The sequence below is a fragment of the Misgurnus anguillicaudatus genome, chromosome 19, assembly GCF_027580225.2.
Source record: "Misgurnus anguillicaudatus chromosome 19, ASM2758022v2, whole genome shotgun sequence".
Lineage (NCBI taxonomy): Eukaryota > Metazoa > Chordata > Actinopteri > Cypriniformes > Cobitidae > Misgurnus > Misgurnus anguillicaudatus.
The window spans coordinates 24,513,883-24,537,512 of NC_073355.2; the positions used below are offsets into that span (position 1 = coordinate 24,513,883).

Sequence of the window (23,630 nt, forward strand, 5' to 3'; positions counted from 1 at the left end):
AATAAGCTATATACATTACAATAATAATCCATATGAATAAAATATTCACAGAAATAAATATTATAATGTTATAATTTCTAGTGAATTAATTTTTTAAATAGACTTTATTTTTATTTTTAAAAATGTACTCTATTTTTTTGCAAATAAAGTTAATTCTTATTGACATTCTTGCACTAATTGTTACTTCATACCAAATCTTAAAATGGTGAAATGTTCTCACTACCTTTTTTTGTAAATGTAGGAAATTGTATGTGTGTTTTTAAAGGGATAGTTCACCCAAAAATGAAAATTCTGTCATCATGTACTCCCCCGTAATGTTGCTCAAAACCAATGAGTTTCTTTTTTTCCTGTTGAAGATATTTCAATGAATGATGGTAATCATCACGCAGTTGTCGCCAGTAACTAACTTCCATAGTAGGAAAAACAAATACTTATGTGTAAATATCTTCTATTTTTTCAACAGAATAAAGAAAGGTAAGTACATGATGCCAGAATTTCATTTTTGGGTGAACTATTTAACTATTGTTGATTTGTTTTCAAAGTAAAACATGAACTATGAACTATACACATAGTGCTAAATAGCACTAAAAGCTTGTAATTATAGGGGAACCATTTTTAGTGCTATATAACCTATAAAGCACATATGAAGAACCATCTGGGGGTAAAATATAGCACCAAATATGGTTCTATATAGCACAATAGGGTTCTACACATGTGCCACATAGGTGCTATATGGCACTTAAAATGGTTCCCCTATGATTAAAAGCCAGTGAACCACTTTTAGTGCTATTTAGCACTGTTTGTTTTTAGAGTGGTATTTGGACAAACACACACACAATATAATAATAGACTCAGTGTGTGTTTGTATACAGGTTCAGCTGTACTCGTACTAAGCACTTGTAAATGTGAGGGCCAAGTTTTTGAAAAAATTTTAGGACATTAGGCACTCACTTGTAAAAAGGACCAAAAATCGGGCAGATTGTGTTTTTATTAAATGTAATGTCAACATTTTCTTGTTCGGTTTATGAAAGACCATTACCCTGATGTGAAAACAACGAGAGTCTATAAAATGCACTCACTATTGCTAATAGTCACAAATAAATAATAACTGCGCTAGTTTTCCATATAACATACAACATTTTTACGGGCCCTTGGCATCTGCAGAAAACTCTCACTAAAGTAAATTTGTCACCGCTGACGGCAGCTGGCGTGTGGCTGTGTTTGCCTGCTTAAAATGACAAGCATAGTTAATTCCCAGCTTGAGCACAGATCGTCTGGAGAAAGGAGTGCTCCTCTGACAGATGGCAGGAGTAAGTAGGAAAAGCTCTTTAGCTCATCATAGACTGACTCGATGCAGTTTCTTCTGATGACCACTTGATGGCAGCACGTGTACATTATTATTATAACCTGCTAAAGATGCTGAAAGCAGGTATAAATTATCCTTATGGGTCACAGACATAATGTGAACACCCTGATAGCCTTTAGAGATCAATATAATGTCAACTACTAGTCACATATATTGGCAAATTATATTAAAGAAGTTGAAAATGTATAAACCAGAAATATCTAAAAAAAAAAAAAGTTTAACATTTAGGCTACCCCCAGTTTCACAGACAAGGTTGTCTTAAACGAAAACACATGCTTGAGCTGTCTGAATTTCTACAAAAAACTTGCAATGACAGATCTATTGATTTGTCTGAAGATAAACACCAGTAACAGTTTTCTAAGGCATGTGTATAAAAGATGCTTAAACACCTTAATTTACATAAGGCTTAGTCCTGGCTTTAGCTAAGCTTGTCTGTGAAACCAGGCCCTAAACTCATATTAAAGCTCACATGAACCTATTTAGGCTATTAGTTCTGAGATTAAAATGGAGACTTCACTTCATTAAAGCAACACTATGAAGTTTCCATGTAAAAATGACTTACAGCTCCCCCATGTGGTTGAAAAGAGCCAAAGTGCCTGGTATCAGACACTCTTCTGCAGGCAGGGGGAGGGGCGGGGCTGTGTTTCCTACCCTCCACCGCCACTTTCAGAGTGTGCTTGTAGCAGCTAGGAGGCTGCTCAGGTTGCAGCAACAGTACAATTTGTCCAGTTAAAAGTTGTTCTATCACTGAAATAATTTTAGAGACATTATTTAAAGGTAAAAAACTACATAGTGTTGCTTTAAATCTAGCTTATTTTCACATAAAACAGGAATGATCAGAGTGAAAATTATTTTCAATATTTCTATTGAGAACCCAATGCTCTAAAATGGGAACTTAGCATAGCTATTAGATGCTATGATAAAACATACAGATGATTTTAACAGCTGGCTAAGATGAACCGTATGGGGTCCGCTACTGAGCATCATGCGCTATAAAACATACAGTAAGTAAGATTCATCTACTTCAGCAGGTACAGCAGACTCAATGGTTTCTGTGCACCAGAACTTATTTCTTATCCACTTTTGCTGTTTATAATGCATCATTCCAGATGTTCCCTTAAAGGCGGGGTGCATGATTGTTTTGAAAAACACTTTGGAAAAGGGAGTCGGGCCGAGTACCAAAACACACTTGTAGCCAATCAGCAGTAAGGAGCGTGTCTACTAACCAACATCGTTGCCTGGGTTGCGTATGTGTGGGACGGGTCATGCACCCCGCCTTTAAGGCACTATTTCTACCTGATCTAACATTTAAAATTACTTGAATCGGTTAAGTTAATTTAGTTAGATATTGAGTTTTTTTATAAAACATTTGCGTTACATGAAATGAACGCATTGTGTAAGAGAAGAAACTGAGAATAAACATGCTTAAATGACAACAGAATAAACAAGAGGTTTGTATGACATTTTGAAAGCAGAACTTTCTAGTAGTCTATCAACAGGCACTGCTGCTCATTCTGGCATGTCTTCATTTATTCACGTCATTATTTATTCATCTTTCCTCTTCTACTCTGCTCGCCATTTTCAAAGTGAATTACAAAGTTTCTCTCAGTTGCCAGAAGAACAGGAGTATATGAAGACAGGGATATCATGTTCTCGCTGCAAAACTGGCCTCTCCTCGTTCAAAAGTGTCTTTCTGTAGTAGTTGTTGGTTTTTAGTACTATGTCAGCCCATTTTACACATAGTTTCACTGAAAACATTGTGTCACATCGCCCCTCCTGATCCAGCTGATGGATGCGAGATGCCAAAGAATGACAGTAATGGTGGTATGAAATGTGAGCGCGAGAAGAAATATCTGGTTTATTTAAGCAGTGTCGCACAGTATCTTTTTGCTCTACCTTGGCTCATTGCTTGTCTCACTTTTCTGCGGCCCGTTGCCATGGGAACACAGCTGCAGCACTTGAGTCGTGAGTTGGGGAGGCTGGGGGATGCTATTTAGTAAACACGTTCGCATTTCTTCATTTGATTTAGCAAGTTGCAAGACAGAGGAGGAAAGAAACAGATTATGGTGTCTATAAGCACACCTCTGACAATGGTTTTAGCAAATAACTTGCTTTGTGTTCACTTACAAGCTTGAGCGTTTCTCATGTTGGAAGGTTTTCTCTCTCAAGCATCACTTCGTAATGCATCCAAGTCTCTCATTTGTCAGTTCTTTTTTTCTATTTATTTCATGTTGTTCATTTGGGCATTAACACGTAATCATTTATTACACAGACTCGAGGCACATGTTCTCATACTGCATTGTTCAGCCTTGTCCATTTCTCTGTTTTTCTGAGATATTTTGAAAATCATATTATGGTGTATCATGGTGCTCATTTGGCTTTATCTTACATCACCCTTGTTACATCACATCTGACAATTTGAATGTCATGAACAACATAAACTCACAACATGAGGGTTAAATTTGGGCGAGTAATAGGGTTCAGCATTCCAGTTGTATTATGGCAAAGTGATGGTTTTAGATGGTACACAAAACCCCCAAAAGTACCATGGTACTACATTGTTTCTCATTTTCCATGGCAGCAACACTGCATCTGTTTAAATACCATGGTACATTTACTTCATTACCATGGTATATATCAAAGCTATTTTTCTCTAAGTGAGAAAATAGTTGGTTAAATATTATCCTTACCTTTAGTCATTGCCCAGTGCCCTAATACGGCACATGCTTTAGGACACCAGTGTCACCACCAGATGCTGGAACATTTTTATTTTCCAATTTAAAGTCTGAAAAAACACACATTACATAACAGTATGTGCACCTTTCATACCCGAGTAAGAATATAACCCTTAGTTGACCTGTTATACATTCTTTATGCCATGATGTCAATAGTACTGATTTCAGCTGCAATATGTGGTCAACTGTTCTTGTGACGGTCATCAATATAGTCAATTTTTAGACTAAGCAAATGGTGGCTTTGTCTAGCAGTGGTTTTGTACATTTGTTTCAATAAAAGTTTAAAATTAGGTAATTGTTACTTTGTTATTGCTACATAATGTGTCTATAAAATAATTACACTAAAATAATTTGATCTTTCATGTCTTTATTAAACACACTCATTTAATATTCAAAATTGCAGTGGAAAAAGTAAGTGAACCCTTTGAATTAATAACTGGTTGATCCCCCTTGGTAGCAATAACCTCAACCAGGCGCTTCCTATAGCTGTGGATCAGACCTGCACATCATTGAGGAGGAATTTTAGCCCATTCTTCCTGGTAGAACTGCTTTAGCTCTGTCATGTTCTTTGGACGTCTCATGTGTATGGCCCTCTTCAAATCAACTCATAGCATCTCTATTGGGTTGAGATCTGGGCTCTGGCTTGACGAAGAGGCGAATTTTGTTTTTATGAAGCCATTCTGTTGTGGACTTGCTCTGGTGTTTTGGGTCGTTGTTCTGTTGCATCAACCACCTTCTACACCAGGGATGGGCAACTTCGGTCTTGCCTTAAAGTTTCTAGTATGCCTAGTAAGACATCAATTTGCTGCTTCAGGTGTGTTTAATTATGGTTGGAGCTAAACTCTGCAGGACACCAGCCCTCCAGGACCGAAGTTGCCTATCCCTGTTCTACACAGATTCCGCTGACGTACAGACCTGCTCACATTACCCTGAAGAATTGTCTGATATACTTGGGAATTCATCTTCCTCTCAATGATTGCAAGCTGGCAGGCCCTGATGCAGCAAAGCAGGTCCAGATCATGATGTTTCCTCCACCATACTTTACAGTTGGGATGATGTTTTTCATATGCCGTGCCCTTTTTATGCCAGATGTAGCGCTGTGTGTTTTTTCCAAATAGTTTATTTTTAGTTTTACCAGTCCACAAAAAAATTAGGTTTATTTTTGACATTTTGCCAATACCACTGTGAGTGAGTGTCCATTTCTTTTGCAAACTTCAGGCATGCAGCAATGTTCTTTTTAGTAAGCAGTGGCTTCCTTCGTGGGGTCCTGCCTTGGATACCCTGTTTAGTGTTTTATGTATTGTAGACTCATGAACAGAGTTGTTAGCAAGTTCCAATGATGCCTTCAAATCTTTGGCTGTCATTCAGGGTTGTTTCTTTACCTCTTCGTGGTGGTCTTGGTGTCATTTAACTGGGCGCCCACTTCTTGGTAGAGTAGCAACATTCCCAAAGCTTCTCCATTTGTAGATTGTTTGCCTAACTCTAGACTGATGAATTTCAAAAGTCTTTGAATTAACTTTATAACCCTTTCCAGCTTTATGTAAAGCAACAGTTTTTGATCGTAGCTCCTGTGAAGGCTCTTTTTGGCGAGGCATGGCTCACATAAGCGTGTTGTTCTTGTGGAGAGCAAACTCCAAAAGTTTGAGGGGTTTTTATCAGTCAAAGTAGCTGTAGTTCACACCTCCAATTAAACGTATTACCAGACTCCAGGTGTGCTAAAACCTGACTCTAATTAGCTTTTTGAGGTCATTAAATCAAGGGTTCACATACTTTTTCCAAAAGCACTATGAGTTGTTTTTTGTTTTGTTTTCAATAAACACATGAAAGATCTGAATTTTTTGTATAATTATTTTTAGACACATTATGTTTGTCAATACCCTTGACTTAAATGAAGATCAGATCACATTTTATGACAAATTTATTTAGTAAACTGAAATTCCAATACTTTATTTTGCTACTGTAAACTGTTTTCAAGATAAGAAAAAATCAATTTTTGCTGATCTTTAAATTAAATAGTTTTGTGCTTTCTATTTTTCATAATGTTCAGATTTATATTTAACTGAAAATCACTGACAATTTATGCCTATGTATAGTGACAACATGCCCCACATTTAGGTCAAAGGTCAATGTTTGTTTAGTAAAAATCTTTTTTGTTGATGGCAATATCATGGAAATGTTTATTAGCTTTCTGTACCCAAGCCAATGTATTTGCACTTACAGGAACTCAAAAATTAACCTACCCTGAAAAAGTATATTGGACTAAATTTTACTTACATCAGGGGCACATTTTATTTTCACAAAATGATCAACAGTCAAACAGATAAAAGGCAGACAATTAAAGCAGATTTTGAAAGAATTCGATACATGCTACAATGTACATACATTATGATGGGTAAATCAGAAATACAAAATATCCCTCAACCAGACTAATCCAGATTTCAACCAAGTAAAGGCATGTTGAGCACGAAGATGGGACAGCTGCACATTGCGGCTGAAATCACGCAGGAGTGGCATCAGGCTGTATTGAGAGGTCTACCCTGATCTCCACTCTTCTGCTCTCTTTCTCTCCCCCTCCCATCATCTCTGTATCTCTCCCTCATCCCACAGTGTAGTAAAGCGGATAGACACGCTTAACAAACAGCGGCATCTTTTCACAACAGACACCGACAGAGGTAGGAAACTTTTATGTGTCTATTTTACCCGAATTTGCTGTAGTCGATGCCAAAAATGAAATGGAGCACCTCTGTGCACTGGATGGGGGATATGGCATCGTGGCTGCCCACTGCGCAGTGCTCTGATGAAAAGCCACCTGCACGCGCCGCGAACCACGCTCTCACGCTCGCGCTTTAGAAATAATCGAGAAACATTTCAAGCATTGACGTCTTCTGTCATAAATTTAAAGCATGTGAATATCAGGGATCTGTTTAATGCTTGATTCCAAAATTAGCATGTTGCATTTTTATTATTTACTTGCGATGTGATATCGTTCCCGAGTTTGAACATGTATGAGTTGACTGTCATTATTGTGTGGGTATGTCATAAACATGGAGTGCTGCTGCATGGGATGCACTGACAGATGTGCGGTGGGGATTTGGTTTTAATATAGCGTGGTGGGGTTTTGTTGGCGAACTGCGTGACACGGTTTCTGCTCGTTACAGCATTCAGACAGACGACGGAACTGTCCATTTACCTCAGCATTTCATAACTTTGACATGACTAAGCTCGTGAGTCGTTTTATTCAGTTTATGATTCATGCTTAATATTTGTGTGTTAAGATGTCAGAAAGCATTTAGCTAGCTCACTGAAGTGTTTGGCAGAATTACATTATCGACTTTATGTGCAACAATGTGCGTATGTGAGAGATTTTGATCTTTAATAATCAATAATCTCATTATAATTTCAGGGTAACGTAAAATAGGCTACTTTTTATATAACTAATGCATTTCTGTGAGAAGTTTTGTGAACATCTGATGATTTATTCTGTAAATGATTTTAGGTATCTTTAATACATAATAGCCTATACGTTTTGTTTAAGGATACCAAAGCATGTCAAATAACTCTCATGACTTAATATGAAAGATGCACTTGCCTCATACATTCCTTTACATATCACCAGTGAAACATTCCCTTACAGAAATAACACGATTATTCCTTGTGATCATGTAGGAAATGTCCTTGGGCTTCATGTGGTGATTTAAATAGGATTTCACAAAAATGTTCCAAAACCATGGTCATGTTTTTGCACATGTGAAGTTCATGTAGCTTTTTTGTAAGGGATGGATGTAGAAATTGCTAATCGATGGCAATAAATGGCTTCAATAAAGATGTTTATAGCAAGGCTTAGCAGGATTACAGTTCCAGTGGCTTGCACAGGTGGGTGCCACTGTGTTCAATCAGTCAATGATACTCAGAGCAATTAGCTTAGTTTCTCAGCCACACAATCACTGTGTTTGCTTTGCACAGAGATCCTGTGGCTCAAACTGCACTGGACACAAAGGTCAAGCCACCAGCATGGCGAAATGGAGGACATTTTGGACGGCATTTCCCAGTATGACTTTATGAGTCTCTGTTTTACATCCCTTAGGCTTAATAGTTTAAAGAGCACCTATTTCGTTGCTAAAAAAACAATGTTATTTTGTGTATTTGGTATAATGTGCTTCATGGTTTATGGTTAAAAAACACATTATCTTCCACATACCGTAAATTTTTGTTGCTCCAGATATCGCAGCCTTCTTCAAACGCTCTGATTTGTTACAAAACTCACCGATTTGAAAAGCGCTGATTGGCCAGCTAATCTGTACGTTGGCCTGAAAACCTCTGACATCAGCCAGAAACGTGACGCTCCTTACCATGTTTTGAAGATTAGCTCACAAAGCAATGCTGACAGGAGTTAATATCATCTTTAGTACCTTATCAATAATAAGAGCTGAATCTGATCTAGAAAATCCCAGCTGATCGATCAACTTTGCCAGCACGGCTTGAGCAGGACATAACAGATTGGTAGGGTAAGGATTACTAAAAGATTAAAACCATGTCTGCATTTGTGATTGTAGAAACGACAAACAACTAGCACTACTCTGCACTGCACAAAACTCGTATTTGAGTCATGGTTTAGTCAGTAGTCAATTCTTTAAATATGAAAGCATAGACTACTTACAGGCTGTATGTTAGATGCAGGCGGAATTATGATAATGACCATCGTGTTCAAGTCAACAGTAAACTGTTGCCTACAATCCATGCGTTTGTTGTAGTCCAAGAAAAAAAAATGACGTTGGAAATGAAAACTTGCGTCATCTCTACTTTGGGATTTGTACTTTGGCATATCGTTAACATATCGTACTAATAGACACTTACACACCAAAGCAAATGTAAAATCATGAATCGGATAATTGGTGCCTTTTAACGGCACAAAATCTGGTCTATAAATGTCCAAATGGTAAAGATGCTGCTTTATGTGTGAGATGAAATCAAAGTAACCAAAGGAAGAAAACAGGCACTTGACATGATGTTTTTCTGGTGTACTTAATGCATCCCTCTCCTCACGACACACAGAGGCAGCAATTATGATGCCAGGCTGAACTGTCCCTTTTCTCCAAATACATCCCTAAAGACAGAATCCCTGCAGGCTTTCAATGTGCCTTTTAATTAAAGCCTCGTAATGATATAAAAGAGACAGGGGGAGAGAGAGAGAGAGAGAGAGAGAGAGCATGTTATGGGGGAGGGACATCTTATATTCTGCTTGTCATTAATGAGTAGTTACTTTGATTTAGTCATAATTAGAGATGCACCGATATATTGGCCAATGAACGATATCAGTCGATAAAAGCAATTTTTCACACTATTGGCTATCGGGCGACAGTCATGGCCAATATAGCCTCTTAATCAAAAAAGAACAGGAATATGCAATGAATTTGAGCTCTGTGTATAGAAAATGTAAAGAAACATGATTATTGTTTAAAGGGGTGGTTCAATGGTATTTCATGCATTCTGACTTATTAACATAGTTCTAGAGTTGTTTCCTCATGCTAAACGTAGGCAAGTGTATTTCTGTGCCGAATGCACTTCGCCAGGGTTCGTACCAGGTTTGGAAAGTTTTTTTTTCGATTACGGGTCCAGCTGACGTTTCAGGGGGTTTCTATACGTATCACTTCTTTTTATGGGCACTTCCCCCGGAAAACCCCGCCCACTCGTCAATCAGCGGGAGACGCTAGAACTTGAAAACATTACATCATGCGACACCTTTGTTTAATTTCAAACTCAACAATGGCATGAAAGAAGAAGTGTGTTTTTGGATGTAAGGAGAAGAAAGCCAGCCTTATAGAAACAATGGATATAGTTTATTATCCGGGGTTAAAGTTTTGCGTGTATGTTTGATGTGCTGGATTTCATTGAAAAGACCCAACGGGGTCATGAGTTGCATGCGGTAAGCAAGACTTCTGTCTTATGTTGGAAATAGGCACGTGCATATTATATAAATGACACGAACATGTAGTAAATCATAAGTTATAAGTGTTGTATATAGTGTTGCATGACTCATACTAGCTCCCGCGGTAGTAACTCCTCCTTCTTAATTTTTTCGTACGTTATTGGAAAGAATCTGGAAAGCTAATCTTTCTTTTATAAATCTGATTAAACTGAAGACTCTTCAGAGATATAAAGGATGTAATACTACGTTATAGGTACTCCAGATTAACATCAGAAATGCAGAAACAGCATGTGTTATGTGAGCTTTAATATTAATTCTCATATAAATGAATAACATTAGAAAAATCTCATCTTTAGAATTTATTGGAAAGAGAATGGTTTTGCAATTGGTAAACAATAAACATGTATAGTAAATGTATATCCGAGCATTCATTTATGTAATCTGTCTTATATTGTAATACAATATTTTTAATAAATTGATGTGAATGACCATGCTTTTATTATAGATGACAAACTATGTCTATTGGTTTTCAGTTTTAATGAGTATACATTTTACCTACTTTCTTCTTTTAGACATAATAGTAGTGTCTTAAAATACAAAATAGGTGTTAAAGACTGAAATGCTTGCAGACTATTTGGGCTTTTATAGAGAATAGGAAAACATGTGCAGATGTCAGGCATGTATTGTCTATCTAAAACACACGCAGACGCGCACGCTCGCACACACACACACACACACACACACACACACACACACACACACACACACACACACACACACACACACACACACACACACACACACACACACACACACACTTTTGCATAATATTTCTTTATTAGTATCAATTTGTCCCCAAGTGGAGAAAAGAGAAAAAGTGATAGAGTTGGTTTGTTTCTTGTTGACATGTATTTGAACATCTATAGCTGGACTTGTTATCCAACTACAAATGTTGTGTGTTATGCGAGTGTGTGTTATTATGATGTGCTGATTGTGTCTCATTACTGACTCTCTTGATGATGGGCTAATGATGCTTGCCTGTTTTCCTTACTGTCACTTCCTATTGGCTGCTCAGGGGCATAATTACATTCCCAGTGTTATGGGAGCCCTTATTTGCCTTAAGCATTGCTTTATAGCATGGTTAAGTTAATGTGTGCTGTCAATCTGTGTACCTGTTTGTTCTGTTTGTCTGTATTAGTTCATATATTTAAACATAAGATGAATAATTAATAAGTATTGTTTTTTTTAAGTAAATCAGTCAATGGCTATTGACTGTCCAAAACTATAATGATGCACTTTTGGATGTTGTTTATTTGCTATGTGGTTGTTGTGGTGCTATGTGAGTTCTTACTGTGCCAAGGAATGTGTGTGTCAGTGATATATAATAGGAAAGACAAAAACAATGCCGTTTTAGGTCTTTTGAGGTAGTCAGCTTTTGGGCAACATCTCCTGCCCTTTTTTTAAGGGCTTTAATTTTAGTCACACATATACAGAGAAGCTCTCAGATGTGAATTAACACAGAAGATGGATTGATATATTATTAGAGTAATGCATGCAGGAAAGAGATGGAGAAAAATTTATTTATATTCTCTCTGCATGTAAACGCATTTCCTGAAACAAAATCTCACTCTCTCCCACACTATTTCCACCTTTGACATTTAAGAGATAATAAGTCATATCGTGCATCTTAACACTAAACTGAAGAAAATGGCCTTTTATTCACTCAGAGATACACTTGAAAGTGTCTCACACAGCAGAAGTTTCCGTTTTTCAGATTTAGCACTGCTAGCCAGAAGTAAGCCAAAAAGGTTTAAATTGTAACTTTTTATCATTATTGCAGACATTTGGCTAACATCAAGATTTTAACATCAAGAAGTTTATAGAGTCTCAGAATGACAATGTTCTGGTATAAAGATTAGTGTTTAGGCGGTAATTTTTTTAATTACAATTTGTCACATAAAAACCTCTCTCAACAAATCACAAATCAACATTACCACTCTACAAAACAAAAAACAAAACCAATTTCTTACATTACAGTTTTTTTCGATTGCTAAACGCCAGTGGGCACAACTGGAGTCACATGTGCAAAACTCTAACTACAGTCTGCACAGCAGCAGTTCATGTGGACCAAACTCTAGTTCGTTTTTCATTGCTTGAACACAGTTTTCAAAACTTTACACACTTATCCCATGACTTTAAACACAACCTGCACAACACCGTGGATCTACAGCACTTTGTTCAAATGCTAACACACTGCTGTCAAAACTGTCAACCACACATTCAAAACAGAAAAGATTTCAGCCTTGTGCCTTTCAAACACTGCTGATTGCAATTTCATATAAATATAAATTCCAATTTCATATATATATTTCATATATATAAAATATTACTTTTCATGTACTTTTAGTTTCTACCTTTTTTTTCTCATTACTGTAATTCCGCAAATTACTCCAGACTACTGAAGCAAACTGCTAATTTTCATTTACCTTAAAGAATTATGACGTTCTAAATAAAATAATAAGTCATGTGATAAAACAATAAATAAATCATTCTTTGAAGAAAACATTACTTTGTGTGATGTCACTGAAATTGTTAAAACTGTAAAGATATAAAGTTAGTATTTTGTGTATTGGTGTTTGATGTTAGTGTTTTTCCTCTCAGTGTGTTGTGAGTGACAGTGTGTGTTATCTCAGTGAGGGTTGTATTTAGTGTTTGGCTGCACGGAGCTGTTTTGAGCCATGTGTTAAGGGTTGTGCTCAGGTGACTTTTGGTAGTGCAGACTGTAGTTAGAGTTTTGCACATGTAGCTCCAGTTGTGCCCACTGTCGTTTAGCAATCGAAAAAAACTGTAATAGAAGAGAAAAAATATTTTTCCATCAACAACATAGCATAGAGCTTTATTCTGACACCATTTCATTCCAAAAGTGAGAACATAGTTTCTAGGTGTATAAAAATGAAAATCAATAAGTATCTAGATAATATCCTGATATCCTGATCCACACCCAGTCACAGTGCCGGCCCGAGCATCTTAGGGGCCCTAAGCATAATTTGTTTGTGGGCCCCATCACCAATTTTTTTTTATAAAAAAATAAAGAAATGACAAACATTTATTAAAAGAACAAAGTTGCACATTAAGTAAGGGCTAAAATTAGCATTAGGTACAGAAATCAAATTTTTGCGGTTAAATGGTTTAAAATCACTTGAAATGTTAACATTTGCAAACCTTTTAAACATGTGAAACTTTCCCTGCCCAGTCATATCTTGTTTTTTCTACTCAGAGTCATATAGATTGCTGAGAGAGAGAAAGAGAGGGGCGCAGATATTTAAGATAGATATTTAAATTTGCAAATGTTTCAAATACACATTCTAGGTAATTACCCAATTCCCCATGTACACACAAAAAATTATGTTGCAGGCTATTTTACCATAATTAACAACATACTTTATAAATTTTAATGACTGTGATAAGCACCAGGAAATACTTCTTGTAAACACCTCACTGATTTGTCCTGAAACTAATTAAATATTTCATTTTATTCTTCCAAGTCCATGTTTGAAAGAGATCAACATTTATCTTTTTAATTCTGAATCTGATAAAAGGAAGGACATTGATTAATAAATTGAGTTTAATGAAATTTCTGCTGAAGCATATCTGATATGGCATGTTATCATGCTTGACTGTGTGCTTTTGCATTCAGATTAGTGTTTTTAAATGTATTTTATGTTTTTAAATTGCTCTTTTCAGTTCGGTGCATAACAACAGGAAGACAGACAGGCAGTTATACAGACAGGGTTTGAATTTATGCTATACGTAAGTATGTGTTCATTTATGAGCAAGAGAAATAATAGATGGTGAGAGACTGTGTGTGTGTGTATGTGTGTGTGTGTGTGTGTGTGTGTGTGTGTGTGTGTGTGAAGGGGTACCATCTGCCTTCTGTGACACTATGTGCCAGGACCGCTACCCCCCTAAACATCCACTAGTAGTGTGAGCCATACAAGCAGTGACACAGATATAGAGAAGTGGGATTTGCTGAAAAAAATGTTTTGGTGATTATTTTTTCTTCTCTTTCTTCTTTAGCTAGAAGAATCTGTTTAGAGAGAAGCCTTTTTTACAGTATGTAGATCTTCTTGAAATGCTGGTGTTTTTCTGCCTGTCCCAGTTCATTTCTTGGCAATAACATTTTTCTGACTCTCTGCCCACATCTCCACTCCCACCCATTCTCTCTCTCTCTCTCTCTCTCTCTCTCTCTCTCTCTCTCTCTCTCTCTCTCTCTCTCTCTCTCTCTCTCTCCCGCACAACTTTCAGTCATGTACGTATCAGTCTCACAGTACTGAGTCAGTGCCAAGCATTCTGTCGTTAATCCATTATATACTTGTACTTATTTGGACATTTAATGGTGATCACAGATTAAGAAACCAAAGTACAGTGACAAAGTACAGGTGACATTGCAAACTACTAATTTGCAGTAGTTGTGTGAACTTTTTTTTACACTTGTTGAGCTACAGAAACATCATAAATTGATGCTGCTGATGTAAATGAAGAGAAATAAAAGTTATGGTAAATATTCTAAACTTTTCAGTGTCAGAAAAAGTGGTTAAAAATAGTCCCTATATGGTTGTTAAGTCTGACGTCATGCGCCGCTTCCGGGTCCAAGATATCAATTCAATTCAATTAAATTCTATTTATATAGCGCTTTTCACAATTGTTAATTGTTTCAAAGCAGCTTTACATTAATAGATGTAGGAAAAGCATAGAAAAGCGAGCGTAGTAATAATGTAACGTATACAGTAGAGGTCGACCGATATGGCTTTTTCTCTGTCTGATTCCGATATTTAGAAATCAGGGCAGCCGATGGCCGATATGTTTGGCCGATTTTCTATATGTACATAATAATAAACATTTTCTCATCATTAGCAGATATTTTAAATTGTAAAAATGTCACTATTTAAGTCAAAGTTAAAAAAAAAAGATGACTGGTCTTTCTGAAGAGTTTTACAACCTCCTCTGCACCATGCATTCATCAGACACAGATATTACGTGACACTCTGCTGTCATCATCTTTGATCAGTTTTTTTAACATGGCTTTTATTGCTTTGTAGGATTAAATCCTTATTTGGTAGACCTGATGAATTATTTATTCATCACAAAGTTAACATAGTAAATGTCTATGTTTTTTAGTTGAGACTGTTATTTAGGGCAAATCTTTCTAAACACATTTACATTCTCATTTCTGAGGCGCTATAAGTGACTGATTGTGCTGTGTTGGGACAGATCTGTTGTTTTAACCGTTCATTCAAACGAATCCGTTCAAAGGAGTCAGTTTGCGAATCGGACGCGTTGTGTTGTAATCCAGACTGAGCAGCGCAAAACTGTAAACAAAGTGTTACTGTAACAACACGTAAAACATTTCCTCTGTGGATATGATTTGGTCTTCCGACCTTTCGCCATCGAGTCAGTTTTGTTTTGAGTAATAAAAGCAGGGAGACAATTTAAAGACAGAAAGCGTGCGCGCACGGCTCTTCTCTCTCTGTCACTAGGTATGTTGCTTTTTTCAAGCTCTTTCTATCTGAACAACTAGTTTTAACATTTAACCATTTTGAAAATGTTAGCAACATACCTACTGTCACGCAAACAAAGATCATTATCACTCATTAATCACATGAAATGAGCCTAATCTTTGCACAGACAGTGCACCGCGAGACATAAGCCCGTTGCGCTGTTGTACTGGCTGCTTAATTCGCGCGATCCCGCCATCGTTTACTAAAGCTGTTTGTGAACAAGGCACGGCTGCACACACACGGGAGCGATCTGCTTGCAGCAAGAGGCAACGTCACGAGTTCTACAACAACGCTTAGGTGCCCGCAGATGCGCCTGCCTATTAATCGGCCTAATTTTGCAGCAAAATCGGCCAAAGCCGATTTTTTTAAATATGCCAAAAATCAGCTAAATTATCGTCCGTAAAGTAGTAAGTTAAGCCAAAGGTGGCGGACTCTCCAGGGGATGAAAAACCCCCCTAGGAGAAAAACCCTCCTGGCTAGTCCAGTGGGAAAACTCCTAGGAGGGAAAAAACCCTTGAGAGGGATACATATATATATAAATACTATCGGGGTATGTGAACGGATAAGCGAATTAAACTGGTTCCGCCGGTGGTCACTGGTCAGGCATCGGCTGGGCATCACGTTGAGGGACTGTCATTAGATCAGTGCTGTGATGACCACTGATCTACTGTGATGATCAAAGAGAAATAATCTATGATGTGATGATCATAGAGAAATAACAAAAAAATCATGGCTATAATACACTCGTATCAAAATGAATAATATATTGCTGTCTTTGATTCGGGGAGCCTGAGACTGCAGTTTACATGTGAGTTTATAACATTTTCGCTTAAATGTGTGAAATTAATTAATAGTGCTAATATTCGGCTGTTTAAATAATATCCTCTATTGAAATGAGTGGAAGTTTGGACCCGGAAACAGTATTCCGTACGTCATCACTTAACAACTGGATAGGTGTCACTTGGGCAGTGTCCAAGGTTATAATATGTAACATTTAGGTACAAATATATATAGATTTTGTACCAGTATGTACCTTTAAGGTACTAATATGTCCTCTTTGGTACCGGATGTACCACTTAGTTATTATTATGAATAGGGTTGTCACGATTACTTAATTTGGCTGACGGTTAATTGTCAACTAAATTGTGACGATTAATTGGCTTAGGGTTAGGGCTTTGTCGATAATGACAATTAATTGACTGATTTATTGCTTTGACATTTAATTCTCATATTTTATTTATTTGTTTATGAAATAATTTTCACACATTGTTTAATTAAATCTTTTGCAAGGTTTACCTGGCAGTAAATATTAATACACATAACACACATTTAAAAGTAATCTGATATGGTCTCATTTATACAGGCGCTGCAGCTCCCCTTGTGTTTTTTAGAGAGATGTGCAATTATTGCGGTGATCTGAAATCATCAGATCAGACGATTATTTAATCATTGTGACAGCCTAATTATGAATTCCTTAGGTTCAAATGTATACTTTTTGAAAGGGTACCACACCATTGACAGATAGGGAGACTTTTTTGACCATATTTTCTGACAGTGAATGCTATAACCCCTTGATGGCATTCAGAGTGATCAGGGCGATCACCCATCTCACCCATGTGGTGACAATGAATGTAGGGACATTTGTTCATCTCCAATTAAGACATTGAGGGCAATGAGGTTATTCACAGTGACGCAGCATGTAATTTCTTAAATGTCACTCAAGCACTCAGTCTCATCTTTGCCTAGGATGAATCTCATAAAGCTTCTCACGACCGTTTCATTTAAATCCAGCCTCTGAAAAGAGAGACTTCTATTAAACTATAACTGAACATTATCTGTCTTTGAAATTTAATGACACTTTACAAGAAAGAAGCAGAAAAAAATGCTCCACCCTGAGGCCACGCAGCTTCCCGCACCGCACATTGGGGTTTTCATTATCGAAATAATAATGAATTTTCCAGCCGGCTTCGGATTGGTGAACAGCATGGGCTTCAATAGGATAGGTAACCCCTTTATATACAGAACATTGTGAAGTGAGAATTAATTCACCACCCATTTGCTTCCTGTTCACATAATTTCTCTCTTGCTTTTTTGAAACATCATTGTGAAACATAAACGGTTGTGCTTGTTATGTGCTTTTTGATTTGAATCTCCCCATGCATATTCATAATGCTCGTACACTCCAAAGCACGCTACGGTGATGTGTTTAGTGTGTAAAATGAGAATGCAAATGTTTGTCACGCTGGTTTTGTTTGAACTTAATTGTTGTTGAAATGGTAATGATATTCAAGTGCTTTATTTTTAATAGTGCAAACAATAACTACAGATACACTGGGGAAAGCCTCATGTTAGATGCGTAGATAACAATCCTCAAGAGAAGGACTTCAGGCTTGATTACCTTCTAAAACACGTTAGGTGCATCCTTTTGGTGTTTTGTTAGTGCTTCGATTCAGGAAGAATGAGCTTTGTTGTGTGTGCTGGACTGTAAGGCATTGTGCTATTATCTTGAATTTTCAATTGACTTTAAGTTGCTTTGTCTAGTTGTATAAAAGCAGCATGCAAGCGTGCTATATACAGTAGTATCAGTGCCCAGTGATAACCATATCACTCGGCCTGCTACCTCATGCATACAGTCGAATAACACCTGTGCTGATATGCAGCCATAACTCACTTAGGCTTATGTGATATTATGTTTTGAAGTTTAGCTTCATAACTGATGGTGTTTCTGTGAGAAGTGCAGGTTTGCTTTACAAGGAAGACACAGTGGCAGACAGCACTCAGACAGAGTGTGTGAATGTGTGTACAGAAGAGGTCACTTTACTGGCCTGTAGTTGAATCCTCATCAGACTGACATCTCCACTCATGCACATCATGTTTGCAAGGTCAGCAATCACCAATGGGACTTCCATTTCTAACTCTTTCTCCCCATGGACCCACACCGGTATTATACAGTTACTGAGGCACGTAAATGGAGGCACGGCAGCTAGAACGGGGCTAAGTATATCCACAGGGACCCATCAGAGAAATCCCAAAACTATTTTGCTCAATTCCTCTGTTTGTGAGACATGACTAGACTGTTTTAAAAACCACAGATGGCTCAGTTAAAGGGAATTTCAGAAACTTAAAGGGACACTTCATTCTCCCCTAGAGTTAAACATTTGATTTTTACCATTTTTGAATCCATTCAGCTGATCTCCGGGTCTGGTGGTACCACTTTTAGCATAGCTTAGCACAATCCATTGAATGTGATTAGACCATTTAGCATCGCGCTCAAAAATAACCAAAGAGTTTGGATATTTTTCCTATTTAAAATGTGACTCTTCGGTAGTTACATTGTGTACTAAGACGGACGGACAATTAAAAGTTGCGATTTTCTAAGCAGATATGGCTAGGAACTATACTGTCATTCAATATATAATTCAACTCATTCAACTATACTCGTAATAATCAAGGACTTTGCTGTTGTAACATGGCTGCAGGAGGTGCAATGATATCACGCGGTGCCCAAAAATAATCCCCTTAGTATCTTTTAATAGCAGGGGACTATTTTTGGGCACTGCGTAATATCGTTGCGCCTCCTGCAGCCATTTGAAATCTATCAGTGAAGGATTACTCACATCATTCAGATATTGTTGAAGGACAAAAAATAGTTGCAGACTTAATGGATTTGAATTAGATATTATTTTCAACCAATGCAGTAGTTTATATATACTATTATAATACTATTGCAGAATACTATTTGTGACTCTGCCTGTGAAAACCCAGCTAAAGTCATTTTTTGTGATCTACTGTTTTCTACATAAAATCAACCTACATGTGGAAAAAGGTAATGTCAAAGATTGAAATCATAATGAAATTAATGGTTAAAACTTTCGCACTTATGGGACTTTACCCTGGCCTGGATTTTACAGAGAGGGTCACATTTTTGCCTTTTTTCTCCAGTACAAATAAATAAAAAGTCTTGAGAAGCAACTTAAGATACAGTATAAATAATATATATCAAAATTAAGTAAGTTTGTGCTAAAAACAAGATATCAAAATATCTTAACTCTTTCCCCGCCAGCGTTTTTTTTTTAAAAAGTTGCAAGCCAGCATTTTTCATGATTTTCTCAAAACTTTAATGCCTTTCAGAAAATGTTCTTTTTAAAATATATAAACATACATTTCAAATGAAATAACAGACCCTTTGCTTTCAAACAAAAAAAGTTTTATCCTATCTCAAATATGTTTAGGTTTCTTCAAAAACACCAAATTTTGAGCAAAAGCTGAGATAATTAAATTTTTGTGAAGGACTTTTGATAGAGATCAGAAGCAGAGCGATCCTCAAAACTTACACGGAGATACAGCTGTTTGCCCTAGGGTGATACTTCCAGGTTTTTTAAGTTGCGGAAGAGCACCTGGTGGATAATAGCGGTATTGTGGAAAGCCGGAAATACTCGTCAGTGGCACACTGTATTTGGCACACAAAATTTCTGTCGAAAATACAGTATTACTGGCAACTATCTGCCAGTAAGTTACTGTAGATTTTACATTTATGTTATTTACTGGCAACAGTTTGTTCAAAGTCAAAATGGTCATGAAACATTTTCAGTCTTTATCTTCTACAGTAAGTTACTGGCAACCAGCTGCATAAGCAGTTTTTTACAGTGTTTTCTCTTAATTGACGAGTTAACTCGTCAATGGTGGGGAAAGAGTTAATAGTCTTAATAAAGAGGTAAAACTTGATTCAAGTTTATTTTCCTTAACCTTGATTTTATCTTGTTTTAAGCATAAAGCAATGCAAAGTAATAATGGTTTGCCATTTCCTCATCTTTCAGCCAATTCTCATGATTTGCATTTAAATATAAATGTGCCATATTAAGTAAACAGAAAGGACTGGTGAATCATATGCGCTCAAAATTGGAATCTGGTGTATGTATTTCATGACTTTATTTCACACTGCATTCTATTTATACGCATGAGAATGGGTTGCATATTTTACACGATACATAATTCATATTAAAATATTTAACAGGGAATTGAAGATAAAATTGGTTGAATAGATAAACTCCCTTTTGCAATTCATATTGCTGACTCGTATCTTGAAAAACAAAGTCGCTGCAATTTATTGCCGCTTTGTGCTGTGCAAGGCTGCAACTTCATGTCTGGAAAAAATATGTAGTTTTAATCAACACCAGAAAAAAAACTAGAAAACCGCATACACACATGGTAAGTTCTCCTTACTTAGCATTTTACAGCAGGATGTAACATTCATGCTGCCTGTGGAGCCAAATGTCTTAGCAAGCATATAATGGATTATTAGACTTTTATTTCCTTCCACACCCTAATGTTCCTTTAAAATTTTGATGAAATAATCTTGGTAATGGAGAATGCCAGAGTTAATAGAATCCTACTGAAGATATTAGTTTCACAGTAAGAGGGGAAAAGGAGACGCTAAACATTATAATTCATTTAAGCTTTATCCATATCCGTTTACTGTTAACTCCAGAAAACTGCTTTCCAGCATCAGCACCAACTTTTAGCAGAGGTTCTCTGCTTGTGGCCACCCCTTAATAAACCATGATTCAGCAGTAGTAGATTAGTGATGATGCTTTGCCCAATGGCTTCCCCTGTTGCCTGGCAATTTTGGCTAAAGCAAGGCTAAATTTGGGCTGTCAGTAAAAGTCTAATAGACGTGTGTTACCATAGCCCAAGAATAAACAATGCATATACACTTAAAACATGTAAAAGAAATAAAAGCAAACACCATTGACACTTGTTGACTTTGCTTACATTTTACTTCTGGCTCGCTGTAAGGAATCAAGTGAACTTCATTGCCTGGCAACACAAAGCCAGTTTCTTTCCTAAAGCAAGTCTCCACAGCCTCTTTGCCTACATTTACATTTATTAGGGCTGTGACGGATCACAAAACTCACAGTTCGGATCACACTACGGTTTTTGAGGCACAGTCTTTATTGTACGAATTAAATATTATTCTTTTTTTTAGAGCCACAGAAGTGATTTTCTCTGTCTTGGGTTGTTTAACATTAATGACACATACTTAAGTAGGTTAATTGAGGTTACTGTCTCTTTAAGAACAAATAAGCACAAAACAAATGTTTTTATTAGAAAAAGAATACTGTGAGATCATTTTGTGTGGTGTTATCTTGTCTTACTTTTTGAAACGCGTCTCTCCATTTTGTGTGATTTTATGTTGCCTTACTTTTTAAAACGCGTTTCTCCGTATATGCACTAGGGGTGTGACGAGACACTTAATCCACGAGACGAGACACGAGATTGGGTTCACGAGAACGAGACAAGACGATATTTTTACACTTTTTAAGAAATCCTCAATGATAAAATAAATGAATAAGAAACTGAAATCACGTCATTTTTAAAAGTTTTAACTAATCAATGAATGGCCCTAACAATTATTTTGCTAACTGATAATGAAGTAATTTGTTATTTTTGGGTAATAAAAATAGACCCAAAGTGAGCAGTAGCCTTTAAAATTACATAATAACGAAGATTACGCAAAAATAATTGGTTCAAATAAAGTATTAAAACCAAGTTACATTAAACAACATTTACAAACACATTACATTTGTGGCCTATAAATAAAAAGCATTATGTATGTATTATAACAAATGCCTGCAGGGGCAATAGAGGACTCGTCTCGCGGACGCTATCTTCACTTTCACTTTAGACGGAGAAAAACACTTATTTTTAGCCAAACAATGTTAAAACCCATTTGAATATTTAATATACGTCCATTTCTTTACACTACAAATGATACAGCTACTATCATTTTTGAGCAAGAACATGCAGACATTAAATCATGAACTCTGAGTGAGGGTTTAATCTGCTGAGACTTCTGACACTGATTAACAGACAAACACAACGCGTCTCAGACTTCATACGAGTTCACAAATGAACATTATTGGAAACCCAAACAAAAAAGCAAATGCAGTAAAAGACAGAATATAATGCATGCACTGTAAAAGGTTCAAACAGAAAGCTGCATTCTCCGGAGGTCGCATATGCAGGCTGCATACGTCATCATGGTTTATTTCAGATCATTAACTAAGCATTACATTCGCAAGTCGTCAGCATATTACAACATGTTGCGATTAACTAAATAATTAGTAAACTTTATAATTGTTAATATTCTCTAATAAGACGGTCTTTATGAAATAAATGCAGTTTAAAAATGCGACCTCCGAAGGATCCAGTCTTTTATTTGAGAAACGGCCGGCATTTCACCTCCACAAGAAATCTCGTGAGATCTCGTCACACCCGTAATATGCACTACTGAGGGCACTTAAACGCATGCAAACACACAGGCGGAGGGCGAATTTCAAACAGCGCATCAGGAAGAAGATGCAGCATAAACAGTCGCTTCACATTAAAATGTTTTGTTGTTTTTTATTGCTCTATTCAGCAAATATATGTTAATGGACTACAGTATAAGACACAGTAGCACAATTCTCTCTATAGTTGAGATTACGTCTGACTGGAGCTGGACCGGACACATTTAACCACATGTGCGTACAGAAATCTGCTCACTTTAGCGCCTTTTTGCGGTTAAATAAATCACTTGAATGTTAAAATTTACAAGCCTTAGAAACTTGTCCATATGATAAACTTTCCCTATTTAAATTTGCATATTAATCCACGAATCGCATGCGAGCCGAACCGCGGGTCGTGATTCGTATGGATCACAGATCAACTGCGATCCGTCACAGCACTAACATTTATGCATCTGGCAGATGCTTTTATCCAAAGCACCTTACAGTGTAAACATTATAACACACAAGATAAACATTTTATCAGTATGCGTGATCCATGGATATTGAATGCTACTTGTCAAAGTAAACAAATGTTCTTATTATTTTCTAATACATTACAGCAAGAGGTCAACTACACCCCTTATACATGTACACGCACACATTTCATATCTCTGTCCTGAACCAATCAGAACGCTTTATGTTACTTGTGCAGGAAGCATGTCTAATTTGCGCCGAGTGAGTCATATGTCAGCCCGACACATCCGCTGACTTGAATTA

At 36.8% G+C, this 23,630-nt stretch overlaps 1 protein-coding gene across 4 annotated transcripts in view; it reads left to right on the top strand.

The window, feature by feature from the left end:
* The first annotated feature begins 6,497 nt into the window (after positions 1 to 6,497).
* Positions 6,498 to 23,630, top strand: part of elfn2b (extracellular leucine-rich repeat and fibronectin type III domain containing 2b) — a 107,243-nt gene continuing 90,110 nt past the window's right edge. For 2 of the 4 annotated variants that reach the window (XM_055193766.2, XM_055193764.2), the window contains exon 1: positions 6,498 to 6,773. The gene's annotated coding sequence lies outside the window, so the exon portion shown is untranslated. Of the gene's footprint in view, positions 6,774 to 6,803; positions 7,326 to 23,630 lie in introns of those variants that run through there. The other 2 variants (XM_073857225.1, XM_055193765.2) reach the window with 2 other exon arrangements.